Source organism: Gorilla gorilla, chromosome 8, assembly GCF_029281585.2.
Source record: "Gorilla gorilla gorilla isolate KB3781 chromosome 8, NHGRI_mGorGor1-v2.1_pri, whole genome shotgun sequence".
Taxonomy (NCBI): Eukaryota; Metazoa; Chordata; class Mammalia; order Primates; family Hominidae; genus Gorilla; species Gorilla gorilla.
In genome coordinates this window covers 56009100-56030176 of record NC_073232.2, presented here as the reverse complement: position 1 = coordinate 56030176, position 21077 = coordinate 56009100, and the positions used below count along the sequence as shown (strand labels likewise).

The window sequence follows — 21077 nt, the reverse complement described above, 5'->3', positions numbered from 1 at the left end:
AGAGCTAACAATGAGGACTGACTTCTTACACTAATTTAAAGCTTCACAAGAAACCCAAGAAGTAGGTTCTACTATTATCACCTGCCTTTTGCCAATAATGAAAATGAACTAGAGAGAAGCTGAATAATTTGCCCTCAATCACATAGTGAGAGGTGAAGCTGAGGTTTGAATCTTGGTGACCAGGCTACAGAGAACCCTGCTCTGAATTGTCACTCTAAATTCTCATGAAAGTGGAAATCAGAAACATAAAATTATACAGAATGTGCATATTCTTATGTATAAGGGAAATTAAGGCCTCATGAGGTTAAAAAGGTGCCTGAAGTTGGAGGGCACCAAAGTGGCTGAGACAGAGGCAGACACAGGCAAAGTGAGTCCAGGGTCCACACATGACGTAGGACCCCCAGCTGTGCTTACCAAGCTTTATACCAGGCTCCAGCAGAGTGCTTGGCACATAGCACGTTCTCAAAAGTGCACTGAAGGAGAGGAAGAGAAAATTTCTGCATCTGTCCAGGACACTTTAAAGCCATTTCCCACATTTTAAATCCACCCATAGAATCATATGTGCTACAAATTCAGTTTACATGATCTACAGTGTCATCATTAAGGAAGAAGGGCTTACTACCAAAGGCAGGGTGTGGAGTTCAAATGTACCAACGGATCCAATTTCTTCTTGTGAAAATACAGGTGGAGTAGATGCATACTATATAAAAATAAACACAAGATGAGTGAATCAAATCTTTTCATGAAACAGTGCCAGTTTTTTTTAATGTGCTTTTGCCTAAGTATTTGATTGAGATGTATTACATAAAGTTTCAGACGGCACCAGTTTTTCAGTTCAAAGTGTTACATTTTAGCCTTCTTCTCTTCATTACATGATGTAAGAGACAGAGCATGACTTTTACTCTATGTACAGGGTCCATCCTGCCTAAAATCTGTAGGCAGTCCAAAGACTTTGCCCACTGGTTCACTGAGTAAAAAATGTTTACTTGGCAAATATGGTCACCTTAGATCTATCTATTCAACAGGCTGCAATTTTGATTTCTTGGGAGTAATTTAGAAGGTGGTAACTAATCCATGAAAGTAAAAGTTATACAGGAAAAAACATACCCTTGAGGAAAAAAAATATAGTCAAGCAGTTTCCTAACAGTTTGAACATAGACTGAAATCAATGCAGACAGAAGCAATCTAAAAGGATATATGAATTATCCTCTACTTACCCTACCCCCAGGCTGGGCTCACATAGAATGGTTTACTCATCTCTGTCCCTACCACCTACCACATTGCAGAGCTACTTACACTTTTCCATCAAAGTACTTGGGAGTTATTCCAAACTATAGGCAAGCAACTTGCTGTAGATATGAAATGTGTCCTCTGGTTTATGTTTTTTGTTTGTTTGGTTGGTTAGTTTGGATTTTTTTTTTTTTTTTTTGGCAGGGTCTCTGTTGCCCAGGCAGGAGTGCAGTGGTATGATTTTGGTTCGCTGCAACCCGAATCTTTTGGTCTCAAGCGATTCTCCTACTTCTGCCTCCAAGTAGCTGGAACTACAGGCAGGCAGCATCACACTCAGCTAATCGTGTGTATGTTGAGGGATGTGTAGACAGGGTCTCACTATATTGCCCAGGCTGATCTCAAACTCCAGGGCTAAAGTGATCCTCCTGCCTCTGCCTTCCAAAGTGCTGGGATTATTGGCGTGAGCCACCATGCCTGGCCTGCTTTATTTTGAAGATGCTTCTGAATCCTGCCTTCTCGATATCCATGTTTGTTTTTATATAGTTAATCAAACTATATGAAAATTTTGTTGATAGTTTAACAATTTAAATATTTATTATTTGATAATTTAACAATTATCAAATCATTGATAATTTAACAATTATCAAATCATTGATAATTTAACAATTATCAAATCATTGATAATTTAACAATTATCAAATCATTGATAATTTAACAATTATCAAATCATTGATAATTTAACAATTATCAAATCATTGATAATTTAACAATTATCAAATCATTGATAATTTAACAATTATCAAATCATTGATAATTTAACAATTATCAAATCATTGATAATTTAACAATTATCAAATCATTGATAATTTAACAATTATCAAATCATTGATAATTTAACAATTATCAAATCATTGATAATTTAACAATTATCAAATCATTGATAATTTAACAATTATCAAATCATTGATAATTTAACAATTATCAAATCATTGATAATTTAACAATTATCAAATCATTGATAATTTAACAATTATCAAATCATTGATATTTAACAATTTAAATATTTAATATTAATAATTTAATATAATAACCAAAGCTCACATTTTAAAGAAATTACTATGTACAGTGTATTAGGGTCTGGGCAGGAAACAGGATTCATCCCAGATAGTCAAAGAAATCTTAAGGGAAAAATACTTTATAGCAATGTGGGCAGAGTCAAAAGAATAAATAGGAGGCACTCAAAGCTGAGGGACAGTGGGAAGCCCTTACTGCTCCTGGGGCTTCAGTGACAAAGGGAAGACCTAGTGTGCCCAGGGCCTAGGCTAGCAGCCCCTGAAGGGGGCTGGAATTGGGAAGGAAGGTAGCTTGTTCCCAGAGACAAGGCATCAAAATGGGTGTACAGCCAATACTCTCACCTCTCTCTCTGCTCTCAGATCTCTTGGTGGTGCCTACCCTTGGCCAAGCCCAAGCAGAAGGCAGGCATTGAGGGAGAATGGAATACTGCCCATAAGGGTTCAGCCTCCCAGGAACAGAGAGTCAAAGAGGGGCAGAAATTGGATTGGGATGGGGTGGGCTGGCAAATGAAGAATGACTAGAACCACCAGGCACTGTGCTAAGTACTTTACCTATATTATTTTATTTTCATAATGACAACCTTATGAGGTAGGTACAATTTATTCCATCCAAAAAATTAAAAAATAGAGGTATGGAGATTAAACCCAGGCTGTCTGACTCTGGATTCTGTGCTCTCAACCGCTACTATTTAACCAAGCTGTATTAAAAATAGCATTTTGAACTGAGTGTGGTGGCACATGCCTGTAGTCCCAGCTACTTGGGAAGCTGAGGGAGGAAAATTGCTGAAGCTCAGAAGTTTGAGTCCAGCCTGGGCAACATAGTAAGACCCCCAACTCTAAAAATAAATAAATAAATAAATTTAAATGATATTTTAAAACTACTTACCTAATTAGAAACTACTTAGCTAGTAACATACATGCTCTGTGTTTGTCACATAACTTTATCATCATCATCACTCCTATTTTAATAAATTTGCCCTGATTTCATCAGCAATTCACCTATAGTCAGTCTCATGAATTTTATGTTGATTCTATTATCTTAAACCTTCTATCCTTTTCTTCAGTTCTGGAGATGTGCCTTATTTGTTGTCTATAACATAAATTCCCATGTATGAACTACAAAATATACTGTCATTTTATTTATTCATTCATCTAATAATTCTTGTAGCCTGGGCATGGTGGCTGGCTCACACGTGTAATCCCAGCTACTCAAGAGGCTGAGGCATGAGAATCGCTTGAACCTGGGAGGCAGAGGTTGAAGTGAGCAGAGATCGTGCCACTGCACTCCAGCCTGGGCCACAGAGTGAGACCCTGTCTCAAAAAATAAAAATTAAAAATAAATAATATATCTTGTTTATTTTATGCCAGGCATCATATAAAACAAAGGAGGTTGCAATCTAGGAAAGAAGACTGACAGTAATACTAGAATGGGCTAACCACCCCAATCAGGGAACTTGTGCCATGTTAAAGAAACACAGAGTCTGAGGCACTGCTTGGCTTGAGAGGGAGGCATTCCAAGATAGAGAGGAGAGCATCTGCAAAGTCTTCATGGCATGAAAGACTCCCATGGTATGCTAGGGAATTACAATGGATTGTTACAAATGATTAAAAGTCAGAGTATTTGTGGGAAGGGGAAGGTAAACAATCATAGGGCTTTTGAATGCAGTTAACAGTTCCCATCTCTTGGCAGGATAGCATAAATTGGAGAACTTGGAAGGACCCACGTTCATTTAGAGATCTCATTGGTAGGGACTATGCATTCTCATGAGGAAATTAATGAGCTCCATCCTTGCAGAGTTTTATTCAAGATTCGAAGTCCCAGAAGAAAGTGTGACTGGCCTGGTTTGGGCCATGTAGCCATCTCTAAGCTAGGGGAAGACAGGGCACTTTGAGAGTACTCATTAGGGAAGAGATAATTCTCCAAAAACAAACTGGGATGCTGACTAGCCAAAAAACAACAAATATTCTCTACAATGGTTTAGACCATGGAAGTTCTCATCTCCATGTGAAGACTATCCAGCAAAGGAGAACCATTGCAACATTCTGAACAGAGGAATGACATGGTTGAATTTGTGTTTCAAGGTGATCACTCTTAGAAACCATGTTGGAGGGTATACTGACTGGGAAGGAGACTAGTTAGAAGGCTGATTTAATAGCTGAGGCAAAAGATAGGAAAACTTAAAATCTATAAAATTATAAAATGATATAGGGACCAATTTGAAAGATTGAGAAGTACCACATAACTGGTAGTGGCTGCGATTAGTAGATAAAGGTCTAAGATAGTTTCTGGATTTCCAATTAGAACTTAGAATAACAAGAACAAAGAATTGCTAGAAAGTGAGGGAAGTGTGCCTCACATTGCAGTATCCTCTAGAATAGTTCCAATTTCAAATATGATATCTCATCATTCCGATAACACATAAAAATTTCATGAAACTCCAGCATTATTGAATCTAAAATACATCTTCAAGGTTTCTTTTGCAACTGGAAATAGTACAAAATTATTTTGTCAAATTCAGTTTCTTGATTTGTGGCTTGGAAAATATAATCATAGATCACTGAAGAGATGCAACAGAAACAAAAAATAGAAAACCTATGAGATACCAGTATATTGAGGAACGGTGTCTGGTAAAGCAAGGGCTAAAGTTTCACTGGAAATAGGACTGTCCTAACCAAGAAGAATGAGAAATTGATGATTAGGCTAAAGAGGTCTTAGGGAAAAAAAGACAATATCTTTTGGCAGTAAGAAGCTAACGTCTGTCAAACCCCAGGGGTACAGCTGGCTCAGATAGAAGCATGGCAATAGCTCCTTTATCCTCAACCAAATCTGTCACTGTGGATTTAGATTAAAAGTCATTATGTTTCCAAGTCTACAGAGAGGTATGGCCCATGGTACAAATACTTGGATCCATCACAAAGACTCTGGTACCCACCAATCTAAGGCTGAATTGATTGTCAACATCATGTACAATGATAATTATGGGCATTTCCTTTTATTGAATCTGGTCCTTCAGACATCTTTGGAGGCACAAAGAAGCTGCTTCTGGGTATTTTAATTCCTAGGGTATTTTTTGTCTTATTTCTCTTAGTCACATGTGGTCATGAATGCTCTTTTTGAGACTGCTGAATCTGAACCTGAGTCTTAGGAAAAGGGCCCTGGAGATTAGCAGGTGCAACCTCATATTCAATGTAGCATTTAATCTTCTAATTTTTCAGATGAAGAAACAGAAATCCCAAGAGGTTAAAAGAAGCAGAGGGCATGTAGGACAAAAGCACAGATCCTGAAGCCCAGACTACCTATTAGCTTCTTAATCTTGATGAGGGTCCTTATCTTCTTTGTGCCTGTTTCATCATCTATAAAACAGGGAAAATAATACCTACCTCAAATGGTAGTTGTGAAGATTCATGAATTAAACCAGAAAAAGTGTTCAGAACAGCCTAACACATAGTACGTAAGTTCTATATGAGTACTTGTTTTCATGAGTATACCAAAGAATCCCATGGCAAGTAAGGTTCTGAACCTATCTGTACTAAAGTTAAAGGAAGAACATTCTATCCCTCGACAAATTTACAATGACTAATGAACGGATGTCATATGCACTATCCTTTTCTCTCCATTACACAACTGGCATCTGAGTTATTCAAATTCAACCAAGAAGTTTCTGCAGTGACACACAGGTATGGTAACCAGTTCAGAGAATCAAAGTCCAGCGACAAAAATAGTCTGAAACTTGGCCTTTTAATGTGAATTTAAATAGAATTAAGTCACTCCTCAGGCATCACCCTCCTTCCACATCACATCAATATTTCTATAACTCGGGTACGTCTTCTGTCAACTGTGGTCTTAATGAAGTAAAGGATTGGATTCTGCCTTCGATGTAATTCTTGGAAAGGCCGCTAGTTCAACTTTTCTTTGGCTGGTCAAGATTATTTTTCAACAGGTTCTCCAGCCAGTAATGTTATAATATACACCAAATAAATTAAGAAATGAACATTGCTGTGAGGTGGAAAAATAAATACCTAATGGAACTCCTGTGGTGCTGACAACTGTAATTTGCAAAAAGTTTGACTTGTCAAGTGTGGCCCAAATGGCATATTTTATAAAAAGAAGTATGTAACTAATAAATACCCAAAGCAAAAAAGTCAATACGCAAAGAGCTTGCTTGCGGAACATTAGCTATGATAATTATTTGAAGTACACAGTGTTCCTCCAACCTTGAAATAATAAAGTAACCTCTCAAAGTATAAAATAGCAAAGAAAATATTCAGCACTGCACACATGCCTGGCATAGAGTAGGTACCCAATGATTTAGTAGGTAAATAAATTTAATGACTGTCAATTAAAAAGTATCTCAGGTTAACTTGGCTCTTCATTACTTGACCTAAGGCACTTGAAGAAAATGTGAGGAATTTCTTATGTAATTAACTATTTAATATGTAATGGGTAATAAGGAACCCCAATAATAAGGTAAATTATTATTAGATGGCATAAAAAATAAATTCAAAGAAAATAAAAGAAAGTTTTAAAACTCAAACCTCTTACTTTGGTTTGAGTTTTAAAACTCATTTATTTTCTTTAAATTTCTTTATTTCATAATCTGCATATTTCACATTTCAAATGCTGAGAATTATCAGGTGTCAAAAATGTGCTCCCCCTTCTAGAGATTAGGAGAAAATCTTTTCAAAAACTATAAAAGTGGGGCAGCCACTTTGTAAAATAGCCTGGCACTTCCTCAAAAGGTTAAAGATAGAGTCACCAGATGAGCCAATGGTTTCCACTCCTGGGTACATAACCAAGAAAAATGAAAACATGCCCTCACAAAGACTTGTACATGAATGTTCATAGCAGCATTATTCACATTAGCCAAAAAGTGGAAACAACGCAAATGCCCATCAACTGATGAACAAATAAAGAAAATGTAGTATATCCATACAATGGAATATTATTGTGCTGTAAAAAGTACTTATAAATTCTAAGTGGAAAGAAGACAGATAGGAAAGGCTACATGTTATATATTCCATTTATATGAACATCGCAGAATTAGGTGAATTTAGAGACAGAAAGATTACTGGTTGCCTAGGGCTAAGGAGGGGGACCCGCTGAGGGAAAATGGGGAGAAGCTCCTAACATGTACTAATGGGCATGGGGTTTCTTTTCGGAATGATGAAAATTTCTAAAATTGATTGTGATGTTGATTGCAGAACTCTGTAAATATGCTAAAAAGCATTAAATTTTACACTTTGAATTGCATGTCAATTGTATGTCAAGTGAATTGTATGGTATATGAATTACCTCTCAATAAAGCTGTTATTTAAAAAAATACAGCAGATGTAACTTTAGCTCTGCTTGTGTTTCTTTTTTTTTTTTGCTTTCATTTTTTTCTGATTTTTTTTTCTATTTTATTTTATTTTATTTTTACATGAATAAGTTCTTTAGTGGTGATTTCTGAGATTTCAGTGCACCCATCACTGGAGCAGTGGATGCTGTACCCAATGTGTAGTCTTTTATCCCTCACCATCCCCTACCCTTCCCCCCAAGTCCCCAAAGTCCAATGTATCATTCTTATGCCTTGGCATGCTCATAGCTTAGTTCCCACTTATGAGTGAGAACATACGATGTTTGGTTTTCCATTCCTGAGTTACTTCACTTAGAATAATGGTCTCCAGTTCCTTCCAGGTTGCTGCAAATGCCATTATTTCATTCCTTTTTATAGCTGAGTAGTATTCCGTGGTGTGTGTGTGTGTGTGTGTGTATATATATATATAACAATTTCTTTATCCACTCAATGATTGATGGGCATTTGGGCTGGTTCCATATTTTTGCAATTGTGAATTGTGCTGCTATATACATGCATGTGAAAGTATGTTTTTCGTATAATGACTTCTTTTCCTCTGGGTAGATAGCCAGTAGTGGAATTGCTGGGTCAAACGGTAGTTCTGCTTTTAGTTCTTTAAGGAATCTTCACACCGTTTTCCATAGTGATTGTACTAGTTTACATTCCCACCGATAGTGTAAAAGTGTTCTCTTTTCACCACATCTATGCCAACATCTATTATTATTTGATTTGATTTTTTTTTATTATGGCCATTCTTTCAGGAGCAAGGTGGTATCACATTGTGGTTTTGATTTGCATTTCTCTGATCATTAGTGATGTTGAGCATTTTTTCACATGTTTGTTGGCCATTTGTATGCCTTCTTTTGAGAATTGTCTAATCAAGTCCTTAGCCCAATTTTTGATGGGATTGTTTGTTTTTTTCTTGCTTATTTATTTGAGTTCCTTATAGATTCTGGATATTGGTCCTTCATCACATGTGTAGATTGCAAAGATTTTCTCCCACTCTGTGGGCTGTTTGGTCTGCTGATTGTTTCTTTTGCTGTGCAGAATCTTGTTAGTTTAATTAAGTCCCATCTATTTATCTTTGTTTTTGTTACATTTGCTTTTGGGTTCCAGGTCATGAAGTCTTTGCCTAAGCCAAGGTCTAGCTTATCTTCTAGAACTTTTATGGTTTCAGGCCTTATATTTAAGTCTTTGATCCATCTTGAGTTGATTTTTTATAAGGTAAGAGATGATCCAGTTTCATTCTTCTACAAGTGGCTTGTCAAGCACCATTTGTTGAATAGGGTGTCCTTTTCCCACTTTATGTTTTTCTTTGCTTTGTTGAAGATCAGTTGGATGAAAGTGCTTGGCTTTATTTCTGGGTTCTCTATTCTGTTCCATTGGTCTATGTGCCTATTTTGTACCAGTACCATGCTGTTTTGGTGACCATGGCGTTATAGTATATTTGAAGTCAGGTAATGTGATGCCTCCAGATTTCTTCTTTTTGCTTAGTCTTTCTTTGGCTATGGGGGCACTTCTTTTGGTTCCATATGAATTTTAGCGTTGTTTATTCTAGTTCTGTGAAGAATGATGGTGGTATTCTGATGGAAATTACATTGAATTTGTAGATTGCTTTTGGCAGTATTATCGTTTTTACAAGAGAGATTCTACCCATCCAGGTATGTCAATTGAATTGTATGATATATGAATTATATCTCAATAAAGCTGTTACTAAAAAAATACCGCAGATGTAATTTTAGCTCTGCTTGTAGTTTTTAAAAATATGTCAGCAAAACACAGCCTTTAAATTCATCTAGTAGAGCAACAGAGCTGCTTAATATTGTGCCAAGTTAGGGGTCAGACAAGATCAGGCTGGAATAACCATGAAAAATTGCAACCTTCAGAGAGAGGATTCACTGTTTAACGTAAGTTGTGACATATGCTGGCACAAAGGACACAGAACAATACATAGGGCCAGGTACAGTGGTTCACGCCTGTAATCCCAGCACTTTGTGAGGCCAAGGCGGGAGGATCACCTGAGGTCAGGAGTTCGAGACCAGCCTGGCCAATATGGTGAAACCCCGTCTCTACTAAAAACACAAAAATTAGCTGGACATGGTGGCGTGTGCCTGTTATCCCAGCTACTCGGGTGGCTGAGACAGGGAGAATCACTTGAACCTGGGAGGCGGAGGTTGCAGTGAGCCACGATTGCATCATTGCTCTCCGGCCTGGATGACAGGGTGAGACTCCATCCCCCCAACCAAAAAAAAAAAACAACAACAATACATAGAGAATCTGTATCTTCTGCCATTGGAAGGTTTCCCTAACCATCCAGGTTGCAGGATAAATGTCAGAGAAATTATGTAGAAGCTGATTTTTATCAATCCTGAAAAATTAGCTCTCCACTTACTCACTAAGCTGTAGTCACAGTGAGCTTCTGTAGTATCTTTATTAGCAGTGTGAGAGTCTGTTCTCATGATGCTATTAAAGACACCTGAGACTGGGTAATTTATAAAGAAAAGAGGTTTAATTGACTCACAGTTCCACATGGCTGAGAAGGCCTCACAAGCATGATGGAAGGAGCAGCAAAGTCATTTCTTACATGATGGCAGGCAAAAGAGTGTGTGCTTCATAAAACCATCAGATCTCATGCGACTTATTCACTATCACAAGAACAGTATGGGGGAAACCGCCCCCATGATTCAATTATCTCCACCTGGCCCTGCCCTTGACACATGGGGATTAATACAATTCTAGGTGAGATCTGGGTGGGGACACAGCCAAACCATATCAGCTTCCTAATGCTTTAATGAGTTCTACCTACCCCAGGGCCTTTGTATCTGCTTTCCTTGGCATCTGAGTCCTCACTCTTCCTCTAGGCCTCCACCTAGCAGGCTCCTCACCAATCAGGTCTCTGCTCCAATGTTGCTTTCTCAGGAAAACTTTCTTAGCTCCCGCTAGCGAAAATATTCTTCCTCTACCTAAGCTCTCTCTCTCTTTCCTCTGTTTTATTTTCTCCACAGCACATGAAATTCTCATGTGTTTATCAACTTCTTGCCTGCCTTCCTCACTGAAAGCAAGCTCCATAAGGATAGGGGCCCCACCTGCCTGGTACTCTTAATATATCCCTGTACCTACAACACTGCCAGGTAGGCTAAGGGTACTTGATAAATATTTATTGAGTGAATGATCTCCATGGTATGAGTCATAATCAACTTCCATATACAACACCCAAAATGGCAAGCCCTGTAGTTGAGATTGCACCTTGTACAAGAGTCCAGAGAACAGTCTGCAGCTGCCTACTGGCTGAAAGGCCAAAGGAGTCTCCTGGCTCACACTGGAAACCTAGTTGGCCACCAAGGACTTCCCGTGCCTTACCACTAATCCTTCCTCACCCTAGTCTCAGGTCAGATGGCAGAGCACTCTCAGGGGCCTTTCCTGTGGGTTTATAAATAAGTCTGGGATCATTGTTGATCTTAGACTGGCCTACATAGCATCTTGCCCTGAGTTTGCTCAGTGAGTGGGACAACTCCCAGTAAGACCAGTAAACAGTCATGCAGAGAACAGCCCAGAACAACACCCTGGGTCTAAGTGGTCATACAAACTCCACACATTTAAGATCCTCTCTCAAACCTTGCCCCCCATCACTACAGAGGCAGTTCATCCCAATTATGCGATAGACTTAGGAAATTTTCATTCTTACTGGAATGGCTCTCTGGCTTACTGTTCTTGAAAGTCATTTTATTCAAGTGGACACTCAGATGTTACCCCATCTACAACCCTTAATGAGTCACTCAATGCTTCATAAACTGAAGAGTGCTGGTCACACAAGAGGTATTATTATAAAGGCCAAACAATTGGAAATTGTTTCCAAATTATACCAATACTTGTGAGTTCTTTGAAAACAAATTGCTTAAAATAGTATTTGAGATTTTAAAATTATTTTAAAAATTACATTAAAATGATTTTTATGGGTACAGCTTTAATTTATTTGGGTACTGAACACAGAACAGTGATCTGAGACTCCCATTTATAAGGCCTGACTTCATATTTAATAACAAAAAACAATGGAGCTTTGCCGAGACCAACTCAGTCGTGGAGACCCTAACCTAGTGGCATTAGAGGAATTAAAGACACACACACAGAAATATAGAGGTGTGGAGTGGGAAATCAGGGGTCTCATAGCCTTCAGAGCTGAGAGCCTCGAACAGAGATTTACCCACATATTTACTGACAGCAAGCCAGTGATAAGCATTGTTTCTATAGATTATAGATTAACTAAAAGTATTCCTTGGGAAACAAAGGGATGGGCCGAAATAAAGTGATGGGCTCTGACTAGTTATCTGCAGCGGGAGCATGTCTTTAAGGCATAGATCGCTCATACTATTGCTCGTGGTTTAAGAACGCCTTAAGTGGTTTTCCGCCCTTGGTGGGCCAGGTGTTCCTTGCCCTCATTCCAGTAAACCCACAACCTTCCAGCATGGGCATCATGGCCATCATGAACATGTCACAGTGCTGCAGAGATTTTGTTTATGGCCAGTTTTAGGGCCAGTTTATGGCCAGATATGGGGGGGCCTGTTCCCAACAGAGCTTAATGACTGGTGAATACATATGCCATTTTATTACAGACGGAAGCCTTAGAGAATAGGAAACAGTTATCTGTAAAGTGAGACCTTGCAAATGGTCTCCTGACACATTTAGGACAGATGCAACAGGTTGCATTTTCACTCACTGAATCCTTGAGTTTAGGATTGGGGTGCCTCATTACAGTTCAAACCTCTTGTCTACCAAATGAGGAAGCAGTGAGGTAATTAACTTCTCTGGCTTGTTATGAGGCAGAATAACTGAATGGTTTTAATCATTTAACAACAGGATTCTAGAGGCAGATGGTTTTGAGCTGGGAGGTCTTGGTTCTCTCACCTTCTAGCTGCATCACCACAGTTAGGATGTCCTATATGAACCTGGGCATTTTACTTCATTTCTCTGAACCTGCATTTCCTTATCTATGAAATGGAAATACCTCATATACTTGTTAGTACAGATTGTTTCATAATGAATGCAAAACACAGCACAGTACACTCTAATTCTAGATACTGACATATAAATAAAAAGGGTTCTTTCTGGAAGGCATTTTCTGACCTCTCTTCTCAGAATAATTTCTTCAAGGGACTATAGCACTGGGAAGAATGCAAGTCCACTTGAATTAATACCAAGAGATTATGAAATTAATAGCACAGAGATATCTGTGTTCAGGTATGCCAAGCTTATTAGTGGCGAGTTAAGAAACACCATCCACTTCAGTTGGAGGGTTAATTATAACAGCACTGATGGACATTAAGTTCTATGAAACATCACAGAAATCTACCAGAGGAAATTATATGTTACCCAATCCATACTGTATACATACATATTTGCCATGGATATTGTTACAATCCAATTCCACTAAAGGCAGTCACAGATTCCTTACCTCAAAGAGCTGCTCTTGTCTTCCTAATGTTTACAATAATGACTTGGATTTACATAACTCCTTTTGTAGCAGGACAAGCCGCAGACAAAACTCCTCAGACACCCAGTTAAAGAAGGAAGGGGTTTATTTGGCTGGGGGCATTGGCAAGACTCCTGTCTCAAGAGCCGAGCTCCCCAAGTGAGCAATTCCTGTCCCTTTCAAGGGCTGGGGGCTGCATGCACTGGTAATTAGATCAGAACAAAACAGGATAGGGATTTCCACAGTGCTTTTCTATATAATGTCTGTAATCTGTAGATAACATAACCAATTAGGTCAGGGGTCGATCTTTCACTACCAGGCCCGGGGTGTGGCACCGGGCTGTCTGCCCCATGGATTTCATTTCTGCCTTTTAGTTTTTACTTTTTCTTTCTTTGGAGTCAGAAATTGGGCATAAGATAATATGAGGGGTGGTTTCCTCCCTTATTCCCCCCCTTTGAGACTCTCACTCAATAGTGGAAGTTCTCACTTTCATTTTTACTACCCATGTCTTCTTGCAAGATAGATCAATAGTGATTCATATAGTACACTTGTGCTGAAGCATTTTGGTGAACTAAGGTAGTAATGAAGCTTTTTATCATTTGAAGAAGTACAGGTAGCAAACAAGGGAGCAGTAAGCAGGTTCCTATTACTATTATAACTCTCATTATGAGAGTTTTAAATCCTCCTAGCACTGGGATTCATTTTCCAAACATGGCCCTAGGATCAAATCTATGCCACACTTGCATGGGCACATGTGCCAGTTTTGTCATATCTCTAACTATGTCTTCAACTACTTGCCTTTGATTTTCTATGTATAGGCAGGAATTAATAAGGTTAAATTTCCTACAGACCTCTCCTTCAGCTGCTAGCAAGCAGTCGAGAGCTGATCTACTTCGATAGATAGCATTTCTCATCTGAGTTTCTTGCCAGGCCAGAATAGTCAAGGCTCTGCCGGTTTTATTAGTGATTAATTTTAAGACAGCTTGTAACCGTATGATTTGGTTGATCATGTAAATGGGGGTCCGGTATCACCACGAGCCATCTTGTGCCCATGTAGCAGGCCCATAATATTGTATGATTCTCTCAGGGGGCCATTTATCATTTTTTCAATTTCCTATAGCCATATTCTCTTTTTGCAGGAAGCATAGACAGGGAAGCCCAGGAGTTCACCTGTTTTTATGGGCAGTAGGAAGAAAGATGGCTTAATAGTGTCAATAACACAACTACCTGCCCACTGGTCAGGTAATTTGGTATAGCTCTATGCCCACATATCCAATATAATCCAGTGGGGGCTGTCCAGTCCCGGTGGGACTCCGGGTGGGTCCACACAGTTTGCAAATTTGGGAATTTACTAAATGGATTTCTCTCTGTGTGATTTGAACTCCACTAAGTGACTGTTTTTGTGGTACCATTATACAGTTTCTGTCTCAGACAACTAAGTCGTCCTGCGGGGTGAGTGAATTCTTTTCCTTCTCTAGCTATGCAATATTGTCCAATAATTGAGTCTTGTAGGACCCAGAAATTAACAGGGTGAGTCTTTTGAGCCGGGAATGCATCAGGAACTGGGTCTGGAGGTACTAATTCTCGGGCTTCCTATGGCCATTGATTTCCCATTACAGTTCCTCCACATACATAACATGAAGTGACATTGAGAGACTGGGCTACATGCTCAGCTAATTGCAAAAACAAACTTCTTGTTTTTCCTGGAATTTCTGGTACTGGCACATTTAGTTCATCATAGAAAGTTTGAAACACTGGCTCAGGAGGGCATTTGTAAACTTCTCCTTGAACCAAGATATTTACTCGAGGATCCAGTCCAGCCCATCGATTCCTAAGGTCACACGCTCCCCTTTTTTCCAGCGAGGATCAAGTGGATTGGTTGTTACTAGCTCTAAGGAGTTACATTGTCTTTTAGTACAGGAAGGGACATTTTTTCCTTTCTGAAGGTGGACTGGATCCTTTTCATTTTTTTTTTAATCCAAGTGGCCTAAATGACACAAGACTACAAATGTAAATAAATGTATTTACATTTATTTCCACACAGTCCTAATTTATGACAGATGTACTTATTTTCTGCCATATAGCCTCTTTCCTAATTAAGAGAACCACACCTTATTCCTAACTTATTGCTATTAATGAGAGCACAGGCATCAAATTTTAAGGTGACTTGTTTGGGCACCCCTTTTTCTTCTGTTTTGGCTAACACTTTACTCATATCGTTTATGAGCCGCCACCAGTCCTCAGTCCTTAATCTTATTTTAAAAACTGTGGTCATGGGAGGCTCAGATGGGTCGTAACACACGTCAGGTTGATCATTTCCTGGGCTACACACCTTGTATAGAATAACATTATACAAACAATTTCTTTTTAGAGTTCCAGTACACGTATAATAACCATAATATAATAGGACTGTAGCAACCTTTTGCCCTACCTCAGTGACTTGATGTATACACTGGGAACAGTCCTCAATCCGAGGAAAGTCAGTTGAAGTCCTTACTGTACAAGTCCAAATTTTAAGGAAAATGAGTCCCGCGATGAGTTTTCTCATTCTTTGGCCATGCGTGGACCAGTCTGCTTCCAGGTGTGACTGGAGCAGGGCTTGTCATCTTCTTCAGAGTCACTTTGCAGGCGTTGGCGAAGCTGCTCCCATCCACATACCGCTCACAGTCTACTGATGTTTAAGGATGGTCTCGGAGGTTGGGCCTGCTAGAATACACTGAGTCCAACACCTTTATACAGTTATATGTTCAGCTGGGCTCTCTGATACCAGAAGCAAGGTGGTGGGGTTTAGGGTGTTGCAAACTTCAATGGTTATGTGGGGATTTTCACATAAGCAAGCTTTGGTACTTGGTTGATCTAGCATTTGTTAACCAATGATGTCATTAAAGTTACCACAGCATGTGGGGCCTTTATAGTCAGGTTTTGCCTAAGGGTTAGTTTATCTGCTTCTTGCGCTAACAGGGCCATTGCTGCTAGGGCCTTTAGACCTGGGGGCCAGCCTTTGGAAACTCTGTCTAGTTGTTTTGAGAGATAGGCCACTGGCCTTGGCCAGGCCCCCACAGTCTGGGTTAAAACTCCAACTGCCATTTTTTTCTCTTTCTGACACATAGCGTGTAAAGAGTTTTGTCAGGTCAGGTAGCCTCAGGGCTGGGGCCGACATGAGTTTTTCTTTTAACTCATGAAAAGCTCGTTGCTGTTGGTTTTAATAGATGTAGTTTATCTAATCTACATTTTTATTAACTGTCACCTACCAAAATATTGACTCAAATCCTGCAGCTATTTGATTTAAAGCTTTAAATTGATCTGGTATTGCTCGTGGGACTCCAATTATGTCTAAATAGACATAAGAGTCGAAAGACCCATAAGGGGCTTCTCTTGCTTTACAATGTCTTATTTTTTTTCCTTCTAGTTGATGAAATGCCAGGGCAAAAGGGATAGCCAATTAGACTAAAGTACAAGTGCCACTCCAGTTATTCGGCAGAGTGCCCAGTAAAGGTCCACCACAATACCACCACACATCCGCTCGGGGATGAACAAGGGCTGACTGATTGATAAGCTCTTGAAAATTCTTAAGCTCACTGCATCCTTTCAGGTCTCCAAGGAATGCTAAGTTTCCTCCCTGTCATGAGAGACATGAAGTGAACTTAGTATTGGGAGATGGAGGCTGGATGGCCCTCGGGGGCTGATCCGCAGGGTGCCGGACTTTGGGATACAGCAGAGAGATCTTGGCACGACTTATTACTCCAGGCTGTAGAATCCTGGAAAAGAGCTACCATGCAGCCTATGCCTGGTTGACTGGAGGACCACCTTAGTGGAAAGGGGACAATCTGGGCCTCTGCCCTGCCATGTGCACAAGCATAATAATTGTTTTTGTTTAACATGCAGATGGAATATTTGATCCATTTTAATCAGGCATTTGCATCTTGGTATCCTGTTTTAATTGCTTAAGTTTGTTTTAAGTCTTTTTTTTTTTAAGATGATGATCTAGTGTTTTGTTTATTCAATACACATTTCTCATGTACTTTTCTTTTCTTTTTGAGACGGAGTCTCGCTCTGTTGCCCAGGCTGGAGTGCAGTGGCATGATCTCGGCTCACCGCAGGCTCTGCCTCCCGGGCTCAAGCGATTCTCCTGCTTCAGCCTCCCGAGTAGCTGGGACCACAGGTGTGCACTGCCATGCCTGGCTAATCTTTGTACCTTTAGTAGAGATGGGGTTTCACCACGTTGGCCAGGATGGTCTTGATCTCCTGACATTGTGATCTGCCTGCCTTGGCCTCCCAAAGTGCCGGGACTACAGGCGTGAGCCACTGTGACCCAGGCTGGAGTGCAGTGGCACAATCACGGCTCACTGCAACCTCTGCCTCCTGGGTTCAAGCGATTCCCCTGTGCTTCTCCTGTCTCAGCCTCCCGAGTAGCTGGGATCACAGGCACCCGCCACCATGCCCAGCAAATTTTTGTATTTTAGTAGAGACAGGGTTTCACCATGTTTTAAATCTTTAACTTCTATGATCCTCTAGTAAAATGAATATATGGTTTTAGGAAATTACAAAAACCGGTTGGAGCAGTCCATCCTTGCTCTGTAGTGGTCCACAGAACGTTGGACCAACTATGGCATGAAAGTTCTACATTGGGGGGCAAGACTCCTGGTTGGCACCAGGATCTTTATCGAAATCTCCCCAGATTAAATGGTCCTAGTTTACTAATGCCCAGTCTGAGAAGAGTCATGAGGGACAGAAGTACTTTTCTGAAGTAGAAAGCTGCTTTGACTTGGCAAGTCCACACAGGGTATAATAAGGCAAGCATTAAATGCAATAGTTTGAGGCAAAATTGACTTGGTTATGTTATTAACTAGATGGTCAGCAATAGAACGAAGAAAGAGAAAGAGTAATAGAATAGATGAAAAGAGTTAAATTTTTCTTAGCTTTAGTTTGGTAGGGTTTTCCACTGGGACTATGGCCCACGATCCTGGAGGGGGTGGCGCTTTCTTGACTCGGGTGTGATGAGTCCATCCTTTTTTCTGCTGTACAAACAGTAGTCTTGGTGGTTAGCAGCACAAGGTAGGGTCCTTCCCAGGCTGGCTCGAGTTTTTCTTCTTTCCACCCTTTGATGAGAACGTGATCTTCAGGCTAATGCTCGTTTACTGGAAATTCTAGGGGTGGTACCTATGCTAAAAGACTTTTAGTTTTTGAGAGAAAGGAAAGTGGAAGATAAACCAAGTATATAACTTTTAAGAAACTGACCTTTTGTTTTAAATGTGGGGACCTTAGCAGTGGACTTTATAGTCCTTAGTGCCTTTTTACTGAGAAATTTCCTTTAGCACCTATTTTTATTAGTTTTTAAACCAAAGAAACCCAAATACATTTCACATTTAACAATGCTTCTCGTATGATTTTTATACCAGATAAGCTAAATTTTATCTTTATATTAGTATGTTATTAATGTTAAACCTAATTTTAATAAATCCTTGTAGACATATTTATCTAATTTTTAATGTCTGACCATAAGGTAAGATTTTATAAACTCTTTTTAACCTTTTATAATTTTTGCTAAAGAACAGGTTGGTGCTTTAAGAAAAACCTGTTATGCTTTTACTTTAATGGCCAGTTCACAGAAAAACTGGATGATACTTCTTTAACTTTAGCTAAGATGTTTACACACAGAATTTTCTTTACAATTAATGTTTTAAAACTGGCTTAAACCTTCAAAACAATAATTTTTTTTAACTTTTTAATGTAGGTAAAAATGTACATTCTTATGCCTCCTTATAATCCTTTTACCAAAGGGATATTTTACTTTTCTTATACACCTTGCCCATAAACTCTTTTGGTTTTTTTTTCAGTGGTTTTACATTCAGGAGGCCTACTTACTTTTAAATTATACAACATTTTTTGCATAAATTCTTTTTTATAACATTTTTCTCTTTCATAACTTTTGCAGACAATTCTTCGACATGCTGCCTCAACTTTCTGACTTATGACAAATATTTCTTTCTTTAAACAACCAGTTAATTTATTTCAGGACAAGAATTTACCATACAATACTCTTTTTATATAAATTTCGCTCCCCCTTTTTTTTCCTTTTTTTTTCTTTAACCTTAGGATACTTCTGAACTGGTGAGGTGTGCTCACAATGAGGTTTCCTCTAAAACTTATTTTTTTGCTTTTTTTCTGTTAGCAAAGCAGTTGCTGCTACAGATTGAATGCATTTGGGCCATCCGCGGGTTACTGGGTTAAGGATTTTTGATAGGAAGGCCTCAGTGCTTTCAGGATACTCCCTTGTTTACCCTGACTACAAAGTGGTATTGAAGTGTTATAGGGTTACGGAGAATACCTTCAATTATCAATTATAGGTTTTAAATTTACCTTGGCTTTTAAAGGAATGGGTACAGTTTTTTTTTCTTAAGTGCTTGTATATCTCTCTCTTTCTTTCTTTCTCTCTTTGACTTTCTCTCTCTCTTTGACTTTCCTTTTGCCTCTGTCTCTTTCTCTCTCTCTGCCTCTCTCTCTTTCTCTCTCGCTCTCTTTCTCCTTGACTTCCTCTTTGTCTGTCTCTTCCTCTCTGTCTCTTCCTCTCTCTCTTTGCCTCTTTTTCTCTCTGTCTCTTTCCTTTCTCTCTCTCTGCTGATCTTTCCTTGCCTCTGCCAGCCGCTTATGCTGCTGTTCTCAACCACTGTGTGTTGGGGGCGGGGGGGTCTAAAACCAGCTGTAACGAAGTGTCTACATACGGGAACTGGTCTGGGTGCCCTGGCTTACAGGTTACCTTGTGCCATACCTTTGAAACAAGGGACCTGTCCAGGCTTCCTTCTAATGGTCAACCTACCTCTAATGCTGGCCAGTCTATCTTACACAAAGTTTTAAGTTTTCCTGGTGTCATAGTACTCCATAGTCTCCTTTAAATTCTTTTTTGAAATTTTTCAACATAGTTCCTAGTAGGGTGGGCTTATTTGTGCCTGACCTACTCTTCTTTGAGACAAGACACCACACACACACCACACGCACACCACAAAACAAAGAACAAGTAAAAAGGGCACACACACACTTTTGCAGTTTGCACCAAACCAAAATCAAAACCAAAATCAGAGTATCCAGAAATCCAATCCAGGTCAAAACCAAAACCAAAGTATCAAGCCATCCAAGTCAAGTCAGAAACAAAAAACAAAGTGCCGGTACAGGCACACCATGGGTGATCAGGCCACGCTTCCACTCAAATGGAGTAGGCAAGTTCCTAAGACCAGTCCTGTCAAGCAATTCAAACCAAGTCTAAACCAAAATCAAGTGCCAATAAAGGCACTCCATGGGTGATCAGGCCACGCTTGCACTCAAACGGAGTGGGCAAGTTTCAAAGACTAGTCTTACTAAGTTTTAGATGTCCAGACTCCAAGTGCCCGTTCCTTCCTGGTGTTCAGCCACTGTGTTGATCCTCCACGGGGGCCTGCCACACACTGCTCTGGCGAGGCGTCCCACTGGGGCAAATGCCTACCCGGCAGCGCTCTCAGGATCTGCGTCACTCGGGCTGGTCAGAGTCCCCCACAGGGATGTTCTACAGGGCAGGCTTAAGCCACCTAGGGAGCTGCCTCAACCATCTGCCAATCACCTCACTTCCAGTCAGTGAACCAAGAAATGTAGCAGGACGAGCCACGGACAAAACTCCTCAGACACAGACTTAAAGAAGGAGGGGGTTTATTCGGCCGGGAGCATTGGCAGGACTCCTGTCTCAAGAACCGAGCTCCCCGAGTAAGCAATTCCTGTCCCTTTTAAGGGCTCACAACTCTAAGGGGGTGCGTGTGAGAGGGTCGTGATTGACTGAGCAAGCAGGTGGTACGTGACTGGGGGCTGCATGCACTGGTAATTAGATAGGAACAAAACAGGATAGGGATTTCCACAGTGCTTTTCTGTAGAATGTCTGTAATCTATAGATAACATAACCGATTAGGTCGGGGGTCGATCTTTCACTACCAGGCCCAGGGTGTGGCG

The 21077-nt window shown here is 39.9% G+C and overlaps 1 protein-coding gene across 1 annotated transcript in view; it reads right to left on the bottom strand.

The window, feature by feature from the left end:
* The window catches only part of SLC16A9 (solute carrier family 16 member 9), an 83308-nt gene extending 62737 nt beyond the window's left edge, over window positions 1-20571 (bottom strand). The window contains exon 1 of the mRNA XM_019035408.4: window positions 20460-20571. The gene's annotated coding sequence lies outside the window, so the exon portion shown is untranslated. The remainder of the gene's footprint in view (window positions 1-20459) is intronic.
* Between the last annotated feature and the right edge of the window lie 506 nt (window positions 20572-21077).